Raw genomic sequence first — 9,218 nt, 5'->3', positions numbered from 1 at the left:
ACAGGTAACTCCCTAGGCAGTGAAGCAAGTGACACCTTGAGAAATGGCCACAAGGCCTAAAACTACAGAACTGCCACATTACAAAAAAATGTGGTACTTTAACAGTGGCAGTTAAACAAGAGTCAATTGCTAATGAAGCCTCACAAGGCCCAAAATGACAGTGCTTAAATATCTACCATTTATTAAGGGAACGGGTACAACATAGCAATACCACTAAAGTCAGTATTTACATCACAGCCAAAGGCTGCGTAACAGCAAGGGGTCTGGGTAAGGGCCATACACGAACTCCATTTTTCCTTGTGCAAGTGTTGTATGGACACAATTTCACAATCACATAAGGATTCAACATGTGCACAAAACACATCAGAAACCCCAAAATGGATTCTCTGCTGGCGTCTCTTATACCCTGCTGGACACATAGGCATATTCTTGCTAGGCAACAAGCCCCAACAGCAGAGGACTCTGAAGGTTCCAATGAGACCAGGCATAAATCATCAGTCTCACTGTTAACGGTAAACACTGCTTATGCACTGTTAAAAACTGCTCCCAAACATCTTGGACTCATGGATGAAAAGCAGCACTATTAATCAGTATGTTTTATTCCTTGACCAATGTTCAGTGATATGCAAACACTTCAGTTCACACTAATTCCAGGTCTGCTGGGCTTACCTTTTACAGCATTCCACTCCACCCCCATAATTTTTGGTCAGAGCCTTTTACAACAAAACAATCAGTCTTAGCTTGATGGAATCATTTGGCTTTCAACAGCATATAATCAAATAGGCAATCAAAACACACATACAGATTTGAAAGAATTGTAATCACCCCTGAGGGGTTGTGAATTTAAACCATCCTGTAATGCCAACAGGAAGTGCTACATATTTTGTACATTTTTTTCTCCCTGATCTTCAGCTATCTGTATTGTGTGATATACATCAATTGAGATTTATACTTCTATTAGTATACATTTATACTAATTGAATTCTCTATGAAACGAACCATATGAGACAGCCACATTAGTATTGTTTCACATAGTCATGGCCTGAGCTCCAGTCTGCTTATTGATTAGAAGGACATAGATCAATAGTGGAAGTATATTTATTAGATTAGTCATTTTACAGCTTCTTCATTTTTTTAAAGTGGAGACATTTTGGCAGTCTTTTGCCCTAGGGGACATCTGAGTCAAAGCTAAGAGAGCATGTTATTCACTTGTTGTAAACCTCTCTTAGGACATCAAAATTATCTTTGATTTTTCCCTTTTGTAACACACACTTACTGGCTCTCTTCACTCAGCCTGATTCACTTTTCTCTCATTTATCATTAATTTTAAAACAAACCTTTCCTCCTGAAGTCAGTAACTCATTTGGCTATAGTGACAGTAGCAAGATGAGACATGCCAGAACTGCTTCATTTGTCCATTCGCACACATATGGGGATGGATTGGATAAGTACAGAGAAATAATGGCTATTCCACCCAATAGGCAGCACAACATTTGCATAGGCAGTCCCAACTTGCCGAGATGCAGACAGAGTATCATCCACCCCATTAATCTCTTTGGAATTCTTGTCATTAGTCAAAGTGGGCATACTGTCTGGTTTTGTAATATTACCAGACACTTGGACCTTAATTTTAGCCCCATTATAGGGACTTCCAGATCCAGCATTGGAAACAACAAAATTGTTGTGAAGTAGAGAATAGTTGTATATAAATTCCCTTTTATTTTCTACCTTCTCCAATGCCACCACAAAAACATACCCATTTATCCAACCAAGACCCATCCTTAGTCCTCTCATGATGAGTTAAAAAACACTATACTGGAGATTCGTAGATCAGCTCTCGGCTCTCCAATCCTTTGTCAGATCTCCTATTTTTAAGCAAATATTTTAATTACTCATTTCAATTGTTTATCAAACCATTACTTTGAGGTTAATATGGAATACAATATTTCTTTCCACAGCATCACACTGCATGGGCAGTCAAGTGAGTCACTTCATCCGAAGAAATGTAACAAACAGGATAAACTGATACAGAATATTTTGTACTGGTCCTTTGATAATATCAGAAGCATTCAGTCATTGGGTACTTGAAGCTAACCCCAGAAAATGTATCAAGTTCTGTCAATATCCGATTAACTTCATTCAGAACAATCAATACTCATTTAACTATACCAAGAGTAAGCAATACTTAACAGTTAGTTACTAGAACCTCCAATGAAAATTTAGATGTTACTCTTACTGGAGTTGTCTTATATACGATAAGCCATTTTTCTCTTACTTCTTTCAAAATTTTCTCCATGTAGCATTCAACATTTTTACTATGATGTGTCTTGGTGTGAAGCATTTTGTGTATATCCTACTTGGGGTTTGTTGAATTTTGTAGATGTTTAATGTTTATTCTCAGATTTGGGAAGTTTTCAGATATTATATCTTTAAATACATTTTTCTGCTTTTTGCTCTCTCTCTCTTGTCCTTCTGGTAATCTTTTCATGCATATATTGGTGTGTTTAATGGTGTCCCACCTTCTGCTGAGGTCCTCTTCATTTCTGTTTGTTGGATTGCATACTCTCTATCCACTTATCTTTTAAGTTTTCTGATTCTTTCTTCTGCCAGTTCAAATCTGCTGTTGAGACACTCAAGTGAAACTTTGATTCAGTTAATGTGTATTTCAACTCAAGAATTTTTGATTCTTTTTATAATTTCTCTTTATTGATATCCTCTTTTTCATAAGCCATTGTCATCATATCTTTCTATACCTCTTTAAACCTGGTTACTTTTAGTTCTCTGAACATTTTAAAATTTTTAATTTTTGTGGGCACCTAGTAGGTGTGTATATTTATGGGGTGCATGAGATGTTTTGATACAGGCATGCAATGTGAAATAAGCACATCATGGAGAATGAGGTATCTATCCTCTCAAGCATTTATCCTTTGAGTTACAAACAATCCAGTTACACTCTTTAACCCATTTTGCATTTAGGAAAAAAGAAAGTTGCAGCTCACTGCCAGTGCAGTATTCTTGGGGCAAATGGGAAATGGGTTATTTTAAAATATGCTATTAAGTTATTATTGACTGTACTCCCTCTGTTGTGCTACCAAATAGTAGGTCTTATTTATTCTTTCTAACTATTTTTTTTTTGTACTCATTAACCATCCCAACCCTCACCCCACCCTCCCACTACCCTTCCCAGTCTCTGGTAACCATTAGTTCTCTGAACAAAATTTATAACTGCTTTGAAGTCTTTGTCTGCCAAATCCCACATCTGGGCCTTCTCATTAGCAGTTTATATTATCTGCTTCTCTTTTCCTACCTATAGGTAATACTTTTCTATTTTCTTGCATGTCTTACAATTTTTTTGTTGAAAATTGGATATTTTAAATAATAAATTTTAGCAACTCTGGATACTAATTCCCCTGACCACGGGGCTTGGTTGTTTTGTTGTTTGCTTGGTTATTGAGTGACTTGGATGGACTATTTTGGTGAAATCTATTCCCCAACAGTAGCAAGCCTCTAATGTCACTCCTCAGAGGGCACAGCTTTGGGCACTGGCACAGTCACCTTGGGAAGACAGTAGTTTTAGCAGAACTCAGGTAGGATGCCTCTTTTCCTGTTCTCTCTGTTAAGCTGTCTGACTCTGTTGGTCATACCCAGCTGTTAATGTTCACTAATTTCCAGCTGATTTCTTTCTTGTGCATGATAGTATCCTGGGCCAGAAGTTCCCCATGTTTAATCCAATTAAATTTGGGTTCCTTTTCAGGGGTAGATTTTGAAGTTTGTTCTGACCCCAGGAGGGGTCTTTACCTGGTCTTCCTAACTAGCTGGCCTGTAGTTTGGCTTATTATCATGGAGCTGCAAACCTCCTCTTAACTGCTTACCAACAAAATCTCCATTGTTTTCAAGAGTTCCCTTAGAGTGGAACTCCCCCAACTCTGTTTTAAATAAAGTCAGAACCTTTGGGAAGAGCATCAGAGCTCTCTGTTTTTATAACCTCTCCCCCAGGAAAAAAATCTCTTTGCCACTTCTCTAGAGCTGGGGCTGGAGACAGTGGCCCATTTTTCTCAAAGTGACACTGCTGTTTTTGTGGGTGGAAGGTGCTGGTGAGGGCAGTAGTCTCTGAACTTCTCAGCTCACCTCTCTGGTCTGGAATCTTTCCCTCTGAGCAAGCTGGGGTGAAGGTGTCAAGCATTCTCACCCTGCCATGCATGAAATGGAGCCTTTGAGTGGGGGACAGAGGAGCCTCTGAGTGGGGGATAGAAGGAAGCTCCTGACCTCTTGGCTACACTCACCTGGAATTTAGCCTCTGTGCTAAGGAGTTGGGAGAATGAGCTATGCTGGTGGCCTTAGCCTCCAAAGGAGCCATCATAGCTCTTGACTGAAAGCTGAGTATAGAGAGAACTCCATCTTTGTGGCCATACCTATCCAGAGTAGAGATTGTGTTACACTGAGCAGTGGAGAGGGAGTAGAGAGAGGGAGCAGGTCAGGGCCCAAGTCTCCAATTCTCACTATTCTTACTGAGAATTTTATGAAGACATTTTTCACTTTCTGTATCCTCTTAAGTTGATTTTCAGAGACTTTAAAAGATTGTTATTTTTAAGATAATTTAAACCAGTTATAGTTGTTTCACTGGAGAATATTTAAATAAAAATATTCAGATACCAAAATTCAAAATGTGTGATATCTAGTGAAAAATTACCAAGAATTCAAGGGAGAAAAATGTGATCCATAATGAGGATAAAATCAATCATGACAGAAGACTCATAATTAACACAGATGATAGAATTAGTAGAGAAGAACTCTTAGAAAGTTACTGTCAAACTTCTTGCTTGAGCAACAATGTGTAAATAGATTGCAAGTTGTCACTTCAGTTCTTACAATAAGTAGAGCCAGAAGAAACAAAGCTTTTCTTTAAAGCCATCACAGAACTGAGGTCACAGGGCAAACTGTTACCCAAAAATCTAGAGAGATAAGCACTTCTAGAGATACACAACGGAGACCTGCTTACCTAGAGCAGAGGCCACAAAAACCATAAGCTGGTAGAAACTCTTCAGTGGTAATTTTGATGCATTATTGGAGGCTTAGTGTGAATGTGATAGGGACAGGAGGCAGAGAAATTCTGGGCTGGAGAGGGTGAGTCCTTGGCAAAAACCCCACCCTGAAGCCAAAAAGCCTAATACCATGGTCCAAAGTGAGAACTTACATCCCTGTTTTCCCACTCGAATGTTGCCTTTTCCAAAACCACCCATGGCCTGCCTCACCACCCCATTCTGTGCCCATAAAAACCCCAGGCTCAGCTAGGCACGGTGGCTCACGCTTGTAATCCCAGCACTTTCAGAGGCCGAGGCAGTGGATCATGAGGTCAGCTAGGCACGGTGGCTCATGCTTGTAATCCCAGCACTTTCGGAGGCCGAGGCAGTGGATCACGAGGTCAGCTAGGCACGGTGGCTCACGCTGTAATCCCAGCACTTTCAGAGGCCGAGGCAGTGGATCACCAGGTCAGCTAGGCACGGTGGCTCACGCTGTAATCCCAGCACTTTCGGAGGCCGAGGCAGTGGATCACGAGGTCAGCTAGGCACGGTGGCTCACGCTTGTAATCCCAGCACTTTCGGAGGCCGAGGCAGTGGATCACGAGGTCAGCTAGGCACGGTGGCTCACGCTTGTAATCCCAACACTTTCGGAGGCCGAGGCAGTGGATCACGAGGTCAGCTAGGCACGGTGGCTCACGCTTGTAATCCCAGCACTTTCGGAGGCCGAGGCAGTGGATCACGAGGTCAGCTAGGCACGGTGGCTCACGCTTGTAATCCCAGCACTTTCGGAGGCCGAGGCAGTGGATCACGAGGTCAGCTAGGCACGGTGGCTCACGCTTGTAATCCCAGCACTTTCGGAGGCCGAGGCAGTGGGTCACGAGGTCAGCTAGGCACGGTGGCTCACGCTTGTAATCCCAGCACTTTCGGAGGCCGAGGCAGTGGATCACGAGGTCAGGAGATTGAGACCATCCTGGCTAACACAGCAAATCCCTGTCTCTACTAAAAATACAAAAAATTAGCCAGGCGTGGTGGCACACACCGTCTGTAGTCCCAGCTACTTGTGAGGCTGAGGCAGGAGAATCACCTGAACCCAGCAGGAAGAGGTTGCAGTGAGCCAAGATCGTGCCACTGCACTCCAGCTTGGGTGACAAAAGCGAGACTCCATCTCAATTAAAAAAAGAAAAACCCAGGCTCAGCCAGCAGAGAGAGGAGAAGAGAAGCAGCAGCTGGACTTTAGAAACTATGGTTTGATGTTGAAAAGAAGCAGTTTGACTTCAGAGGGACAGCTTGACCGCATAGGCCAGAAGGAGAAGTCTGGCCTGGGATGGCTGGACTTCAGTGGAGGAACACCTTCCCACTCTGTCCCCTTTCCAGCTCCCCTTCCTGCTCAGATCCACTTTCATCGGCAATAAAATCCCCCACATTTACCATCCTTAATTCATTTGTGTGGCTCCATTCCTCCTGGATGCCAGACAAGAAGTCAGGGGCATGAGTGCAGGTATAAAGGCTGTCTCACTGAGCCTCCACTGAGCTGTTAACACTTAAGTCATCCATTGATGGCAAAGCTAAAAGGGCACTGTAACACTCCTTCTGGGGCATCAGGGGTTGTGGGCACCCTCCTGTAGATGCTGTCAGGGGGCTGGTATGGAGTTCGTGCTTGCCGATGTCCAATAGCGCTAGCTCCAGCTCCGGCACCCAGTCTCCTGCATGCTCCCCTCCCATGGGGGTGGAGCATGGCAGGCCAAGTGAGTGGAGTTTGCCCCTGCCAGTGCCTCTGTGCACTCCAGTTCCTGCCTGTGAAGGGGGCCTGCTTCGATTACTTTGAGTAGGAGAAACTTCTTAGTTCTAAGGGCCCCAGTTTTAGGATGGCCCTAACACTTTAATAGGTTTTACTTGTAGGAACTCCAACAGGGCTCAGGGTGGAGATTTAAGAAAGATCTCTCATGGTTATAGCTGGAAAGGGGAAGAGGAATCACTATAAAATACACCTAGAAACTTCTCCAAAAAAAGCATACTCACCGGGAGAAAATATTTTGTAAGAGCTTTATCCTGGTTGGTGAAAGGAAATTCTTCCCACTCCAGCCAATTTCAGCCTTCTTGTATCACCTAAGGAGGAAAAACAGAATTCAGAGCTTCAAAAAAATAGATGGAAGATTTTGTAGCCTGGGAAAGGATTGAGGGCTGGGGATAAGAAAAGCTATACACCATTGGAGAAGAGTCAGAAATACTTGTAAATTTCACAGTCCTGGGACATAGCCACATAAAAAACTGAGATTTAAATGGAAGATTACAGAGCACTCTCTCTCCCCTAGACCGCACCTCTATCCCAACAGAATCCCATAGCATTACAGTGAATTATAGCCAAAAGAGTTCCAAGAAACAGACTGTCTCTGGAGAGCAGTAACTCGGGAAGCCCAAAGTCAAGAGGAGACAAAAAAGGTGGGCAGCAGAGAAATTTGCAGCGTTTTAGATGTATAGGTAGAGAAAATACTAAACATAGCTTAATTCCTAGCTATAAATCCCCACGTTGCAGGTCTATTTACCCCAGTCCATATTACCCAATACAGACAAGAAAAAAATTACAAGGCATGACAAATGACAAGAAAAAAAGTCACAACAAAACACTATCAGAAGCAGACTGAAGTATGATACAACTATTGGAATTTTCCAGACAGAAAATGTAGATTAATTGTGATTAATATATTAAGGACTCTAATGGAAAAAGCAGACCACATGCAAGAACAGATAGGTGATATAAAAAAAGAGATGGAAACTCTAAGAAAGGAAAAATAAAAGAAATACTAAAATTGGGTTAGGATTAATATCAGAATATATAAAAAACTCATACAACTCAACAGCAACAAAAAACTCTCAAATATCCAACTTAAAAGTGAGCAAAGGACTTGAATAGACATTTCTCCAAAGAAGATATGCAAATGACCTGTAAGAACATAAAACGATCATTAAGAAAATGCAAATCAAAGCCACAAAGAAAACCACATCATACCCACTAGGATGGCCAATATACATGTGCACATGCACACACACAATCATACATGTTGGCAAGGATATGAAAAAATTGATGGCACATTTTTGATGAGAATGGAAAAATTGATAGTGCAGCTGCCACAAAAGACAGTATGGTGGTTCCTCAAAAATTAAACATAGAATATCATATGATTCACCAATTCTACCTCCAGATATATATTCAAAGGAATTGAAAGCAGAGACTCAACAGATGTGTGTACACTGATACTCGTAATAGCATTATTCACAATAGCCAAAAGATGAAAACCATGCAAATGACCATCAATGAATAAGTGGATAAACATTCAATAGAATATCATTCAGCCTTAAAAAGAATTATCTTGATATGGCTGCCATCACAAAGTACCACAGATTGTACAGCTTAAACAACTGAAATTTATTTTACCATAGTCTGGAGCTGCAAGTCCAAAATCATGTGCGTCAACAAGGTTGTTTCTTCTGAGGCCTCTTTCCAAGGTTTTTTTGATTGTTTGTTTTGTTTTTTTGAGATGGGGTCTCCCTCTGTCGCCCAGGCACGATCTCGGCTCACTGCAAGCTCTGCCTCCCAGGTTCACGCCATTTTCCTGCCTCAGTCTCCCGAGTACTGGGACTACAGGTGCTCACCACCATGCCCAGGCTATTTTTTTTGTATTTTTTTAGTAGAGACAGGGTTTCACCGTGTTAGCCAGGATGGTCTCGATCTCCTGACCTCATGATCCACCTGCCCTTGGCCTCTCAAAGTGCTAGAATTACAGACTGTGCCTGGACTCTTCAAGGTTTATTGGTATTTGTCTTTTCCGTCTGTCTTCACGTGGTCTTTCCTTTGTGTGTGTCTGTGTCCTAATCTCTTCAATATGACACCACTCATATTAGCTTCATATCCATCTGTATGACCTCATTTTACCTTGATTACTGCTTCAAACGTTCTTTCTTCAAATATCACATTATGAGGTACTGGGGATCAGGACTTCAACCTGTGAATTTTAGAGATATACAATTCGGCCCACAACATAAATGAACCTTGAAAACATTATGCTAAGTGAAATAAATGAGACATAAAAGGACAAATATTGTATGATTACACTTACATGAGATACATGAATAGTCAAATTCAGAGACAAAAAGTAGAAGAGTGGTTACCAAGTCCTGGGGAAAGGGTTGGAGGAATGT

This window comes from Pongo abelii, chromosome 13 (assembly GCF_028885655.2).
Source record: "Pongo abelii isolate AG06213 chromosome 13, NHGRI_mPonAbe1-v2.0_pri, whole genome shotgun sequence".
Taxonomy (NCBI): Eukaryota; Metazoa; Chordata; class Mammalia; order Primates; family Hominidae; genus Pongo; species Pongo abelii.
This window is presented reverse-complemented; position numbering follows the sequence as displayed.